Here is a 14,981-nt window from a genome sequence, read left to right as displayed (position 1 = left end):
GAGTCAGATGGAATTTCATGTTGCACCTGCCCAAACTCCCTAATTCTGGCCCCAACTAACCTTTCCATCCTGTTCTCCCACTGCCTGGGAGAAAACTCTCTAGATTCAACTGTGACACTCACTTTCACTCTTTTTTTTTTCTTCTTTTTGAGATGGAGTCTTGCTCTGCTGCTCAGGCTGAAGGGCAGTGGTGTGATCCCAGCTCACTGAAATTTCTGTCTTCTGGGTTCAAGCCATTCTCCTGCCTCAGCCTCCTGAGTAGCTGGAATTACAGGCGCCCACCACCCTGCCAGGCTAATTTTATTATTTTTAGTAGAGACGGGGTTTCACCATGTTGGTCAGGCTGGTCTCGATCTCCTGACTTCAGTGATCCACCTGCCTTGATCTCTGAAAGCAAAAGTCATGTGAAAACGTGAATACTATCTGACGTCCACCAGTCCTCACTGTGTGCGCCAGCACTGACCTAGGTGTTAACACAGATGGGCCCACTGGATCTTCATAACAACTCCACAAGGTAAGTGCTGTTTTTTTTTTTTTTTTTTTTTTTTTTTTTTTTTGAGACGGAGTTTCGCTCTTGTTGCCCAGGCTGGAGTGCAATGGCGCGATCTCGGCTCACCACAACCTCCGCCTCCTGGGTTCAGGCAATTCTCCTGCCTCAGTCTCCTGAGTAGCTGGGATTACAGGCACACGCCACCATGCCCAGCTAATTTTTAGTATTTTTAGTAGAGACGGGGTTTCACCATGTTGACCAGGATGGTCTCGATCTCTTGACCTCGTGATCCACCCGCCTCGGCCTCCCAAAGTGCTGGGATTACAGGCTTGAGCCACCGCGCCCGGCTAGTGCTGTTATTAATCTTGTTTGACTGATAAGGAATCGGAGGACTTTGTGGAAATTAAGTAACTTGCCTAAAACCACACAGCTTAACAGTTGTGGAGTCAGGTCTCATACCTGGCAGCCTGACTCCTAAAACTGCTACTATTCAGAGCATGAATAAACGTGTGGCTGCAAAGAAATCTTCATTGTATTACAGCTTTGCCTTCTGTGTCCCATAAACACGGCTAAAAGATGAACTATCTGCCCCAGGAGCAATCTGAAATATATGATGCTGATGAAGCAGACTGCTAGTGTTTTTGTTTTGCCTTTTTGTGTTTTTGTTTGTTTGTTTGTTTTGAGAAGGAGTCTTGCTCTGTTGCTAGGCTAGAGTGCAGTGGTACAATCTCGGCTCATTGCAACCTCCGCCTCCCAGGTTCAAGCAATTCTCCTGCCTGAGACTTCCAAGTAGCTGGATTACAGGTACCTACCACCACACCTGGCTATTTTTTTTTGTATTTTTAGTAGAGACGGGGTTTCACCATGTTGGCCAGGATGGTCTCAATCTCTTTTTTTTTTTTTTTTTTTTGAGACGGAGTTTCGCTCTTGTTACCCAGGCTGGAGTGCAATGGCGTGATCTTGGCTCACCGCAACCTCCGCCTCCTGGGCTCAGGCAGTTCTCCTGCCTCAGCCTCCTAAGTAGCTGGGATTACAGGCATGCGCCACCACGCCCAGCTAGTTTTTTGTATTTTTAGTAGAGACGGGGTTTCACCATGTTGACCAGGATGGTCTCGATCTCTTGACCTCGTGATCCACCCGCCTCAGCCTCCCAAAGTGCTGGGATTACAGGCTTGAGCCACTGCGCCCGGCCGATCTCAATCTCTTGACCTCGTGATCCGCCTGCCTCAGCCTCCCAAAGTGCTGGGATTATAGATGTGAGCCACCATGCCTGACTTTTTTTAAATTTTTTTGAGAGGGAATCTCACTGTGTCGCCCAGGCTGGAGTGCTGGTCACCACTCCTGGCTAATATTTGTATTTATAGTAGAGATGGGGTTTCACTGTGTTGGCCAGGCTGGTCTCTAACACCCAACCTCAGGTGATCTGCCTGCCTCAGCCTCCCAAACTCTTGGGATTACAGGCATGAGCCATTATGCCCAGCCGACTACTAGTGTTTTTATAAATTCAAGGAAATGATTGGTTCACTCACACAATCTCTTGTAATCACTTATCCAAAGTCATTTGTAAGCTTTTCAAATCCACACCGCCCTGGATCCCCAAAGAGGCCCACCCAACCTGAGGAAGAATGGACATGTACTTAGCCTTAGTTTCCAGTTACTGAGCCTTTATTATACAATACACAAGAGACCATGCCCTGCATTGAAGGCAGACACACACAAAAAACTTTCCATGTAATCACAGGATCCTTCTCAGCTCTGGGCTACTTCCTCCATCTGCACAAATCAGAACTACCACTCCACCCCAGTGTTTTCACACTATTGTTCCCCACCTCTTCCTTTCACAGGCGCAGGGGGCTTCCTAACTGTCTTGATTGGTTAGTAATCGCTACAGGGTTGTATTCACCTTTCCTGGAAGTTTGATTCACAAATCAAGCCCAGATGTCTGCAAGCCCATCATGCTTTCTGCTCTTAGAGTGCACACTCTGTTCTCAGGACCTTCGGTTTCTGGGAAAAGTACCTAGTCAGGTGTCCTTCCCTCAACAGAAAAACTAGAGCAGCTCTGCCGGGACTCGTGGGGACAGGGCTGCAGACCCGCTAGAGCAAACACGTGGCCCAGATACGGACAAATGACAGCAACACACGAGGCTGGGATTTAGCCGTGGAGGTTCCCATGACTTCGTTAACCTCTGAAGCACTGTTCTTCCCCCTGTCACCGGGACTCTCGATAACAGTTGCACACTCAGTGCACAGCTGGGGTTGTAAGATCTGCCTGTCTGGGCAGGAAGACCGTCAGAGTCCACAGCTCTGAGAGGGCCAGCCTGCAGCAGGGGCAGCTGAGGGGCTGAAGAAAAAGCCCCTCAGAACCACCTCTGCCCGCACCATCACACATGCTGTTTGGAGGGGCCATGTGAGAATTCCAGGATTCTCAGGTTGGAAAGAATCCTGACCATCAGGTAGCTTGGGGGCTTGAGTAAAATCACGGACTTAAAGAATCAGAGAGCATACAGAGCTCTTGCCTTCTCTTCCCTTATAGCACGGGTGGGCCATGCATATCCACATGGGTTCATTTGTGTGTGCGTAGTGTCCCCACCCCACAACACTCAGAGCTCCCTGAGACCTCGGGCCATGTCTCTGTCTTCGCACCTACACCTGGGGCCTAGCCTGTGCCTGGCCTTAGTAGGTGCTCAATAAATACTGGCTGGATAAATGAATCATCCTCCAAAGGTAGTTTAAAAAGCAAAAAGTCATGTTTTTGTGCTTTGTTTACCATCAGCTGGCTTATGATATCAGGACCGCCCCCCCTTTTTTTTTGAGATGGAGTCTGGCTCTGTCACCCAGGCTGCAGTGTAGTAGCACGATCTTGGCTCACTACAACCTCCACCTCCCAAGTTCAAGCAATTCTCCTGCCTCAGCCTCCCTAGTAGGTGGAATTACAGGCACCCGCCACCAAGCCCAGCTAATTTTTGTACTTTTTAGTAGCACAGGGTTTTGTATGTCTGCCAGGCTGGTCTCAAATGTCTGACCTCAAGTGATCTGCCTTCCTTAGCCTCCCAAAGTGCTGGGATGACAGATGTGAGCCACCATGCCCAGTGCCCTTATTACTTTTCAGAGAGGATTTGGAACTCTGGAGGCAAAAGTTGTTGAAGAGCTTTGAAAAATAAACATTCCTTGTAGCTATAATGTATTACTATGTTTATATTATTAGTTGTTTAATTACAGTCTCTGATGGGCCTCACACAGGTAGATATCTAATACTGACAAGGGCTACTCATTTAACTCAGGGGTGAACACCTCATCTTCTATCATAGGGTGCCTGAAGATTATTATAGTTTTGCTGGGTGTGGTGGCTTACACCCTGTAATCCCAGCACTTTGGGAGGCCGAGGTGGGCAGATCACCTGAGATCAGGAGTTCGAGACCAGCCTGGCCTACATGGTGAAACCCCATCTCTACCAAAAATACAAAAAATTAGCTGTGCAGGGTGGTGGGCGCTGGTAATCTCAGCTATTTGGGAGGCTGAGGCATGCGAGGTGGAGGTTGTAGTGGGCCGAGATCATGCCACTGCACTCCAGCCTGGGTGACAAGAGGGAAATTCCACCTCAAAAAAAAAAAAAAAAAAAAAAAAGACTGCATTGTCTGTGCAACTAAGTACAGTGGTTGCAGCTTGTTGCTTTGTCCACAGAAATAAAGCTCTGAGGCTTTCCAGCGTCTGCCCAGTGCCCTGTGGGTCCCGTAAACCCAGGTCTCCACTCCACAGGACCACCACCAACCCCAGCCTCCTCATTTTTCTCTCTTGACCCCTGAGCATTTTTCTCTCGACTTTTGAAACCAAAATTCCACCCCAGGCAGTGAGGTTTTACTTGGAACCTGAAACACACTAAATATATAGACTGAGGCCCCTCTTGCACCACAGACAGTCATCGAGCCTGGACTTGCCTAAGCAGATTTCTAACCTTGGATTCAGTCTTTGAAGATGTTTTCTTCTTCGTGTGTCCAGTAAGTTTAATGATCGATAGCTACTGTTTGCAGAGCACTTAGTGTGTGCTGGGCCCTATTGAAGCAAATATTATTTAATTTTCATGACACACCCATCAGGAACAAACAATTGTCTTCCTATTTTACAGATAAGAAAATTGAGGCCGGGCGCGGTGGCTCAAGCTTGTAATCCCAGCACTTTAGGAGGCCGAGGCGGGTGGATCATGAGGTCAAGAGATCAAGATCATCCTGGTAAACATGGCGAAACCCCGTCTCTACTAAAAATACAAAAAAATAGCTGGGCATGGTGGGGTGTGCCTGTTATCCCAGCTACTCAGGAGGCTGAGGCAGGAGAATTGCCTGAACCCAGGATGCAGAGGTTGTGGTGAGCCGAGATCGTGCCATTGCACTCCAGCCTGGGTAACAAGAGCGAAACTCCGTCTCAAAAAAAAGAAGAAAGCATCCTGGGCCGAGGATGACTGTGTATTACAGGCCCTCCAGTTTGAAACCAGGCTGTGTTCCCCTGGGACTCAGGTCTATCAGAGGGATTCCTTTACCTGCATGGAGCCCTTTACCTGCATGGAGCTACATGGAGAGTTCAAAAGCCTTCAAGCAGAGAATTTGTCATAAGGAATCAGAGAGTCACAAACCACTCAGGTTCTGGAACAATAGGCCAAGGACAGAGAGAAGATTCAACTCTGAGGCCAGAAAGTGTCTATTTCCCAGGCTGTCCTGTGGCCCAGCTCCCATAGCAAGAAGACTGAATCATAGAGGAAGTAAGAACAAGGAGCCAGGCACAGTGGTTCACGCTGGCAATCCCAGAAACTCGGGAGGCCAAGGCGGGCAGATTGCTTGAGCCCCGGAGTTGGAGACTAGCCTGGTCAACACAGGGAGACCCCGTCTCTACAAAAAAATTTTTAAAACTCAGCCACGCATGGTGGTGTAAATGTAGTCTCAGCTACAGGGGAGGCTGAGGTGGGAAAATCATTTCAGTTTGAGAGGGCAAGGCTGGATGACAGTGAGACAACTGTTTTTTGTTTGTTTGTTTGCTTTACCTACTGATTTAAAACTTGTTAATTTTTGGCCGGGCGCGGTGGCTCAAGCCTGTAATCCCAGCACTTTGGGAGGCCGAGGCGGGTGGATCACGAGGTCAAGAGATCGAGACCATCCTGGTCAACATGGCGAAACCCCGTCTCTACTAAAAATACAAAAAAAACTAGCTGGGCATGGTGGCGCATGCCTGTAATCCCAGCTACTCAGGAGGCTGAGGCAGGAGAATTGCCTGAACCCAGGAGGCAGAGGTTGCGGTGAGCCGAGATCGCGCCATTGCACTCCAGCCTGGGTAACAAGAGCGAAACTCCGTGTCAAAAAAAACCAAAAAAAGAAAAACACACACACAAAAAAAAAACTTGTTAATTTTTAAAATGGGGGAAAAAAAAACGTATTGGCAACCATCAAAGAGATATTCACAACAAGACTTTAGAAGCCCCTAAAGAGATGATTTTCCCTCTACGCGTCAGGCTGGAACAGATTTTAAACCAAGCTGGAGAAATCACTCCAGCTCTGGCCACAAACTAATCTCTCCATCCTGGCCTTCATCCTGGCTGGAAGCTGGTTCACTTCATCCAAGGGCCTGGTTCGAGGGCATTCATGGCTTCCTCAGGTTTGAGCATCCCTCATTCCTGGCGCTGGCAGTGCTGCTCAGCCATGGACTGGAGCATCCACTTGGCCTGGTGCTTATATATTTAGGAGCTGTAAACCATGACCTTGGTGAAGTCTGGAGACACCAGAGCCTTTAGCTTGAGCATGGCCTTGCTCACCTGCTCGATGTAAGGGTTTCAACATCCTTCCTGGCTGAAGATGGCTTCCAGCAGCCTCATCTGGACCTAGAACACCTCTGGATCTTTCAGGTCTTCGGGAACTTTCACTCACGGCGGGATATTTCTATGTTCCGGGAGCTTTATCATCTTAAGACCCTCACAAGCAAAACCACGCTCCAGCACAAGCCAGCAGACCCTGTTTTTTGTTTTTTGTTTTTTTAAAAAAGGCCAGGCCGGGCACGGTGGCTCACGCCTGTAATCCCAGCATTTTAAGAGGTTGAAGCAGGCAGATCACGAGGTCAGGAGTTCAAGACCAACCTGACCAATATAGTAAAACCCCATCTCTATTAAAAATACAAAAATTAACTGGGCCTGGTGGCATGCACCTGTAGTCACAGCTACTCGGGAAGCTGAAGCAGGAGAATCAATTGAACTTGGGAGGTGGAGGTTGTAATGAGCCTATATTGCACCACTGCACTCCAGCCTAGGTGACAGAGAGAGACTCCATCTCAAAAAAATAAAATAAAATAAAACGCCAGGTACAGTGGCTCATGCCTGCAAATCCCAGCACTTTGGGAGGCTGAGGTGATTGGATCACTTGAGGTCAGGAGTTCCAGACCAGGCTGATCAATATGGGAAAACCTCGTCTCTCCTAAAAATACAAAAATTAGCTGGTGTGATGGTAGGCACCTGTAATCCCAGCGACTCGGGAGGCTGAGGCAGGAGAAGCGCTTGAACTGGGAGGCAGAGGTTGGAGTGAGCTGAGATCGTGTAACTGCACTCTGTCTCAAAAAAAAAAAAAAAAAAAAAAAAAAAAAAAAAGATATGCTTGGGTAATATCTCTACTGAGCATGGCTCCATCATCAAGGTCAGGGTAGCCCTGACCAATGGCACCTAGTGGCCACCATCACTGCAGGAGCTGGGAAGGCTACCTTGAGCGATGAGGTCGATTGTGCCCTGATGTGGGCGTGAGCTGCCCAGAACATGCAGTACCTTTTCCTAACTAGCACAGAGAAGCCATCTGGGCCTGGAACCATGGCGGGAGGGCAGGAGGTTGTGACCATCCTGGAGAACTGTGTTCTTATGTGAGACACTCCCTAGGGTTGGGGTGGGCCCTACAAGCTGAGAGCAGGGAGCTAGAGAGTGGTGTCCAGTTCACAGTCCCTGTGGCTGGTTTGACACGCCTGGACTGGTTTTGTCAGGGAAAATAGAGTAGCGACTGTTCCTGAGAAGATTAAATTATCCTTCCTTAACTGCAAGTGTCAGAGGCACTTCCTGACCCTTCCTGGCCTTGCTGTCAGAGCACTTCACACTTCAGTGCAAGCCAGAAGGGAAGTTCACAGAACCAGAGCTGTGAGTGCATTCTCACTGACTGGAGAGCAGACAGCTTGCTGGTCCCTTCCTGGGGCCACCACAGGAGGAGAGCCGGGCTGGCTGGGTGAGTCCCTACCTTCCAGAAGCTCTAGGTCTATTTGGAGAGCAAAGCACAGGGCGTGCTCACGACCAAGGTGGATGGAATGCTTTGAAGCTCAGAGCTCCAGGAGCAGCAGAGCCTTGAAACGTCTTAGCCACCTGCATTGAACATGAGGAGGTATTTTAGTCAGTGACTAAGTCTTCTTTTTCAGAGAGAGAGGTGTGATCTTGAAGGACACTTTTAGAGAAAAAGCTAACAGTCATTGAGTGCCTCTTCTGTGACAGCCACTATGTCACATGTGACGTTTCATATAATTAAGTCACTTAATTCTTTTTTTTTTTTTTGAGTTGGAGTCTCGCTCTGTCACCCAGGCTGGAGTACAGTGGCACAATCTTGGCTCACTGCAACCTCTGCCTCCTGGATTCAAGCAATTCTTCCTGCCTCAGCCTCCCAAATAGCTGGGATGACAGGCGTCCACCACCAAATCCAGCTAATTTTTGTGATTTTCTTTTTTTTTTTTAGTAGAGATGGGGTTTCGCCATGTTGGCCAGGCTCTTCTTGAACTCCTGACCTCAGGTGATCTGCCTACCTGGACCTCTCAAAGTACTGGGATTACAGGTGTGAACCACTGAGCCTGGCCAAAGTCACTTAATTCTTACAGCAACAGTGACAACAGTTAATGACAGTGATGCCTAAAGAGGTGACCCACCCTGCTCCACAGCCTAGTGGTTCTAAAGCAGAGAATCGTGAAGGAATGAAGCAGTTGATCCCATGAGGACAAGCACTGAGGATACCTTTCTTTTTCTTTCTTCATTGAATCCTCAGGGTTTAACTCAGGACCCAGAGCATAGTAAGTGCTCAATTAATATCTGTGGGATGAGTGAAAACCAAGGACAACCTGACAGAATACTGTGGTTTATGTCGTAAGGGCATTTCCATGTGCATGCACTCTGTTGTTCTTCATATTGACCTTGGGAAGAGGAAGGAGCGCCAGTATTATTGCTGTGCGGTGGTGGTGTTGCTGCTGCCCTTGTGGTGGTGTTCTTGTTGTTGTTACATTGTTGCTGTTATCATTCTCCTTTTGCAGACAAGGGAATTAACAGCGAGCCCAGAGAGTTTAAGTTTTTCCAGGCTGAGACAGTTAAGGCTGCCAGAGCTCCAGTCCAGCTCGTGTCTTCTGATCCCAAATCCCAGCGTACTCTGATGGCAAACAGCATGCGCCAGAACCTACAGCTAATTACCTTGTTCTCATAAGGAAGTTCAGGTCTTACCTCAGACCCCGAGATTGCTGCCTTCTGCCTCCTCCTCGCTTTTTCTCCCCACTCAAAGATAACTGTCTTTACCCCGTGGAAAGAGGTAACCCCCTGACTCCCCAACACCGCCATCTCCCACCATCCTGGCTTCCCTCCAGCTAAGATGCGTGAAGACACCGAGAAAAGTCCTGGCTAGAAAATTTATCCTGGAAAATAGTTCAACCCTACCTGGCCTGTCATATGCGCACCATGCCATCTTAGGATGGAAGAGCTAATTAGGTGAAACTAGCATGTGGAATGCTCTATGAATTTCCAAGTCTGTGCAAAAGTTAGTTATTATTACCTTTTTTTTTTTTTTTTTTTTTTTTTTTTTTAAGGATCTCACTCTGTCACCCAGGCTGAAGTGCAGTGGCATACTCTCGGGTAACTACAACCTCTGCCTCCCGTTCAAGCAATTCTTTTGCCTCAGCCTCCCAAGTAGCTGGGACTACAGGCATGTGCCACCATGCCCAGCTAATTTTTGTACTTTTTGGTAGAGATGGGCTTTCACCATGTTGGCCAGGCTGGTCTCAAACTCTTGACCTCAAGGGATCCATCCACTTTGGCCTTCCAAAGTGCTGGGATTACAGATGTGAGCCACCACCCCTGGCCCAGTTATTATCGTCTTTTGAGCATCACCTTCCTAAAATGCCTCTGTGTGGCCTCTAGAGATGTCTGGGGCTTCCAAATTGCATTCTAAGAAGGAAGGATAATCTAATTAATACCCTATCCCTTTTCTTCATGGGAATGATGGGCTGAGGCTCCATGCAAGAAAGGGACAGAGGTTTTGAGGAAGGGAAGGGAATGTTAGGAGCAGGATTTTGTGAAACAAGCATGCAGGCCTGGTCTGCTTCAGACTTCACACTTTTGCTCAGAAATAAGCTTGGATGAGGCAGACTAATATCCTGGCTGATTTTTTTAGTAGAAAGGGAAAATATCCCATTCAACAATAATTTATTAAGTTCCTACTGTGTTCCATAAAGGTATAATAGAGATATATTAGCAAGGTATAGTAGTACATCATTGCGCTTTCAACTTTTTTTGTTTTTTTAAGATGGAGTCTTGCTCTGTTGCCCAGGCTGGAGTGCAGTGGAGCACGCAATCCTAGCTGGCTGCAACCTCCACCTCCCAGGTTCAAGCACTTCTCCTGCCTCAGCCTCCCAGGGAGTAGCTGGGATTACAGGTGTCAGCCATCATGCCCTGCTAATTTTTGTATTATTAGTAGAGATGGGGGTTTCACTGTATTAGCCAGGCTGGTCTCCAACTCCTGACCTCAGTTTGTCTGCCCGCCTTGGACTCCCAATGTGCTGGGATTATAGGCGTGAGCTACAATACTGGGTGCTTTCAGCTTTCTGACAACTTCTTTTCTCCATGATAGGATCAAGAATTAGGAAAGGGCCCGGGTGCGTTGGCTCACACCTGTAATCCCAGCACGTTGGGAGGCTGAGGCGGGCAGATCACCTGAGGTCAGGAGTTTGAGACCAGCCTGGCCAACATGGTGAAACCCCGTCGCTACTAAAAAGACAAAAATTAGCCACATGTGGTGGGAGGCATCTGTAATCCTAGCTACTTGGGAAGCTGAGGCAGGAGAATCCCTGGAACCTGAAAGGCAGAGGTTGCAGCGAGCAGAGATTGTACCACTGCACTCCAGCCTGGGAGACAGAGTGAGACTGTCTCAAAACAAAACAAAACGAAACAACAAACAAAAATAACAAACAAAAACAACCAAAAAACAAAAAATAAACAAAAGAAAAAAAATAAGAATTAGAAAGGAAACAAAAAGTCATTGATTAGTCAGAATTATGCCTCAGATACATACGTAAATCTGTGCATTTATGTATTTACTCTGAGCTGTTCACTTTAGATTTGCATATAGTTACAGCATATCAAGAAGTCAGAAACTTGAAAGAGAAAGAGCTTCTACTGTAGATGGATCCAGAAACAATGGTCTCGTGCTGGCTTCAGCAGCACATATACTAAAATTGGAATGATACAGAGAAGATTAGCATGGCCCCTGTGCAAGAATGACACGCAAATTCATGAAGCGTTCCATATTTTAAAATAATTATTTTAAATATTTTTTTAATTAAAAGAAAAATTTTAAAAATTAAAAAAACAAAAACAAAAAAGAACAATGGTCTAAAATTAGCCTAGGCCAGGTGCAGTGGCTCATGCTCGTAATCCCAGCACTTTGGGTGGCCAAGTTGGGAAGATCACTTGAGCCTAGGAGTTTGAGACCAGCCTGGGCAACATAACAAGACCCCACCTTTACAATATCAGTTTTTAAAAGTTAGTTTAGGGCCAGGCACTGTAGCTCAGGCCTGTAATCCCAGCACTTTAGGAGGCTGAGGAGGGCGGATCACAAGGTCAGGAGTTCGAGACCAGCCTGACCAACATGGTGAAACGCCGTCTCTATTTTTTTTTTTTGCCCCCCACCCCATCTCTACTAAAAATACAAAATTTAGCCTGGCATGGTGGTGGGGACCTGTAATCCCAGCTACTCAGGTGGCTGAGGCAGGAGAATCATTTGAACCCAAGAGGTAGAAGTTACAGTGAGCCAAGATCACACCATTGCACTCCAGCCTGGGCAAAAGAGTAAGACTCTGTCTCAAAAAAAAAAGCTTAAAACCAAGATAGGCCGGGCGCGGTGGCTCAAGCCTGTAATCCCAGCACTTTGGGAGGCCGAGGCGGGTGGATCACGAGGTCGAGAGATCGAGACCATCCTGGTCAACATGGTGAAACCCCGTCTCTACTAAAGGTGCAAAAAATTAGCTGGGCATGGTGGCGTGTGCCTGTAATCCCAGCTACTTAGGAGGCTGAGGCAGGAGAATTGCCTGAGCCCAGGAGGCGGAGGTTGCGGTGAGCCGAGATCGCGCCATTGCACTCCAGCCTGGGTAACAAGAGCGAAACTCCGTCTCAAAAAAAAAAAAAAAAAAAAAAAAAAAACCAAGATAGGAGAGAAGGAAATCTACCAAAAATGGTCATTGAGAACTCAAAAAGTCAGCTGTGACTTAGTGTGGAGACAAATGGCCTTATGTAACTCAAATCACTTTTACATTGACATCACTCCATGACCACATGGTACAAAACAAATCATAGAACTGCAGAACATGCGAATTAAATGAACGGTATTGTCAGGCCAACCTCTGCAAGCCAGGAGGTGAAGAAACTTGGCCAGGCACAGTGGCTCATGCCTGTAATCCCAGCACTTTGGGAGACCGAGGCAGGCAGATTACTTGAGGTCTGGAGTTTGAGACCAGTCTGGCCAACATGGGGAAACCCCCTCTCTATTCAAAATATAAAAATTAGCCAGATGTGGTGGTATGTGCCTGTAATCCCAGCTACTTGGGAGGCTGAGGAAGGAGAATTGCTTGAACCCGGGAGGTGAAGGTTGTAGTGAGCTGAGATTGTGCCACTGCACTCCAGCCTAGGTGATAGAATGCGACTCTGTCTCAAAATAAAACAAAACAGCCGGGCGCAGTGGCTCAAGCCTGTAATCCCAGCACTTTGGGAGGCCGAGGCGGGTGGATCACAAGGTCAAGAGATCGAGACTATCTTGGTCAACATGGTGAAACCCCGTCTCTACTAAAAATACAAAAAAAATAGCTGGGCATGGTGGTGCGTGCCTGTAATCCCAGCTACTCAGGAGGCTGAGGCAAGAGAATTGCCTGAACCCAGGAGGCGGAGGTTGCGGTGAGCCGAGATCGCGCCATTGCACTCCAGCCTGGGTAACAAGAGCAAAACTCCGTCTCAAAAAAATAAGTAAATAAATAAATAAATAAATAAATAAATAAAACAAAACAAAAAAGCGTAGCAGCCTGGATCTCAAACCTAACTGTCACGGCTCTCTGAACCTCTCCACCCAGGACTCAGAACTGAGACCCCAATTTTCCAAGAAAGCACAAAATCTAAGTATTTTATCTGAGACAGTAGAAGTATGTGTGGTCGCCTTTAAGAAGAATTCCACCAGAAATGATGCTAATGAAGGAAAGACTGGGAGCATGAAAGGGTCCTCCATGCACTGTTGCCCATAAACACGCCCCTCCCCCAGGTATCTGGCTGATCCTCAGGATGCCAGCCACAGAGGTTCTCCTATTGAAGAAAGAAATGGCCCCTTCCTCCAAGAAGCCCACATAGCCTTGGAGGGTTGGGGCAGGTGACCTGACTCTCACCTAGGCGGAGGCCAACCAGGCCATGAGAACTCAAGGGTGGGGTCACAGGGAGGCCTGATGCCAGGGCGGGCTGTGATGCCCTGAAATGTGCCAGGGGAGCATGTGGAACAACTCTTCAGATATATAAATATCAGGCAGGCTTATGATCGGGTGTCCATGGCCACATTCTTTTAATTCGGCAACCCTGTCCCCGCTGGCAGGCATCCTGCCAGTCTGCATTCCCACATCCTGCCTCCGGCTCCTGGCCCGCCCGTTTCTATATTGAGGAGCTCCTCTCCATAAATAAAGCACAGGAGTCAGGCACCAAAGAAAGGCCATTTGGAGTGCCGGGAAGGCTGTCCCACGGGCCAACAAAGGGCAGGAAGTGCCGGGCGGTGGCCCCCGTGTCTGTCCCTGGGCCCAGCTCACCTGGCTGGGCTATGGGGCCTTTGTGCAAAAAATATCAGGCCCAAGTCCTGAACTTCCTGCCATTTGTCAGGCTGTGCTGTGACCCGGGGTTCACCAAAATGCTTGCTGCTCCCAACAATGCGCACACACATCCTTTGGAAAAATTCTCTCTCTCTCCCATCCAGGCAGTGTTGGCTTTTAATGGAAGCGGCTGCAGGGATGCAGGGCTGAGCAGTGGAAAGTTGAGGCTGCTGTTCCCTCCTGAAGAAGCCCCACTCAGAGAGGGAAGGGAGAGGGCAGAGCCCCAGGGGTGGGAACTGAAGATCAGGGCTCTCACCCTGGGAGCTGTCCGGCCGTGGGCTGGGGGTGTCTGTGTCTGGGACTCACTTGCTTCCCACTCCTGTCCATCACTCCCGATGCCCCCTCACTCCTGACTCCTCTGAGACTCAAGGGTTTCACTGCCCAAGAGTAGGAAGCAGTGAGTGTCACAAACACCTGCGTGCCTGCTGAGTCCAGTTTCCAGGAGCACAAAATCAGGACAAATGGGCCAGATGCGGTGGCTCACACCTGTAATCTCAGCACTTTGGGAGGCTCAGGAGGGTGATCACTTGTGGTCAGGAGTTCAAGACCAGCCTGGCCAACATGGTGAAACCCTGTCTCTACTAAAAATTCAAAAGTTAGCTGAATGTGGTGGCGGATGCCTGTAATCTCAGGTACTCGGGAGGCTGCAGCAGAAGAATCACTTGAATCTGGGAGGCAGAGGTTTCAGTGAGCCAAGATTGCGACATTGCACTCCAGCCTGGGCTCTGTCTTAAAAATAAATCAAGACAATGCTCTGGTTTCTCTTCATAACCAATAAATCTTTCACCTTTTACTAAAGATTTCCATGGAGAGGAACAATTATGAGTTTATAACTGAATTTTTTGATGTCCTGCTTATGCAGGGCTCATTAAAAAAAAAAAATCAAGACAAATGTCTGAGACAAAGTCTGAGGGGATAGAAGGCTGAGTGTGGGGTCAGATATGGGCCTGACATGTCCGTGGATCCCAGGCCTCATCTGGTGAGAGGACACTCAGGATAGCTTCTCCCGCCAATAACCAAAGCAAGAGATCAAAGGACCACTCCACTCACTTGAGCGGAGCTCAGGCCTGGTGAGGGGTTGTAGACAGTGGCTCCCAAATCCTGGGGTGGACGTTGATAAAGTGGCCACCTGCCCCCTGTGAACTGAAAAAGACAAGACATGTGATGAATTTTCCATCTCGCTAAATTTATTCCATGGAAAAGATTGTCCTTTTATTCTGAGATTTTCTGAAACAGAGAAAAAGAAAAATGTGGTGAGTTTTTCTATACTGCTAAGCTTATTCCATTCAAAGTTGAATAAACAACTTTTGAAATGGAATAAGCTTAGCTATATAGCAGTGATTTCAAAAGT

The 14,981-nt window shown here is 48.0% G+C and overlaps 2 non-coding genes and 1 pseudogene across 2 annotated transcripts; 2 read left to right on the top strand and 1 right to left on the bottom strand.

The window, feature by feature from the left end:
• Positions 1 to 6,080: 6,080 nt before the first annotated feature.
• Positions 6,081 to 6,463, bottom strand: LOC101034991 (developmental pluripotency-associated 5 protein-like; annotated as a pseudogene).
• Positions 6,464 to 10,942: 4,479 nt separating this feature from the next.
• On the top strand, positions 10,943 to 11,049 carry LOC120365425 (U6 spliceosomal RNA). The gene has a single exon (XR_005580366.1). It is a non-coding gene; the product is annotated as a U6 spliceosomal RNA (small nuclear RNA).
• A 3,330-nt stretch (positions 11,050 to 14,379) lies between these two features.
• LOC120365416 (U5 spliceosomal RNA) lies at positions 14,380 to 14,496 on the top strand. The gene has a single exon (XR_005580359.1). It is a non-coding gene; the product is annotated as a U5 spliceosomal RNA (small nuclear RNA).
• The last annotated feature ends 485 nt before the right edge of the window (positions 14,497 to 14,981 follow it).

This window comes from Saimiri boliviensis, chromosome 10 (assembly GCF_048565385.1).
Source record: "Saimiri boliviensis isolate mSaiBol1 chromosome 10, mSaiBol1.pri, whole genome shotgun sequence".
Lineage (NCBI taxonomy): Eukaryota > Metazoa > Chordata > Mammalia > Primates > Cebidae > Saimiri > Saimiri boliviensis.
This window is presented reverse-complemented; position numbering and strand designations above follow the sequence as displayed.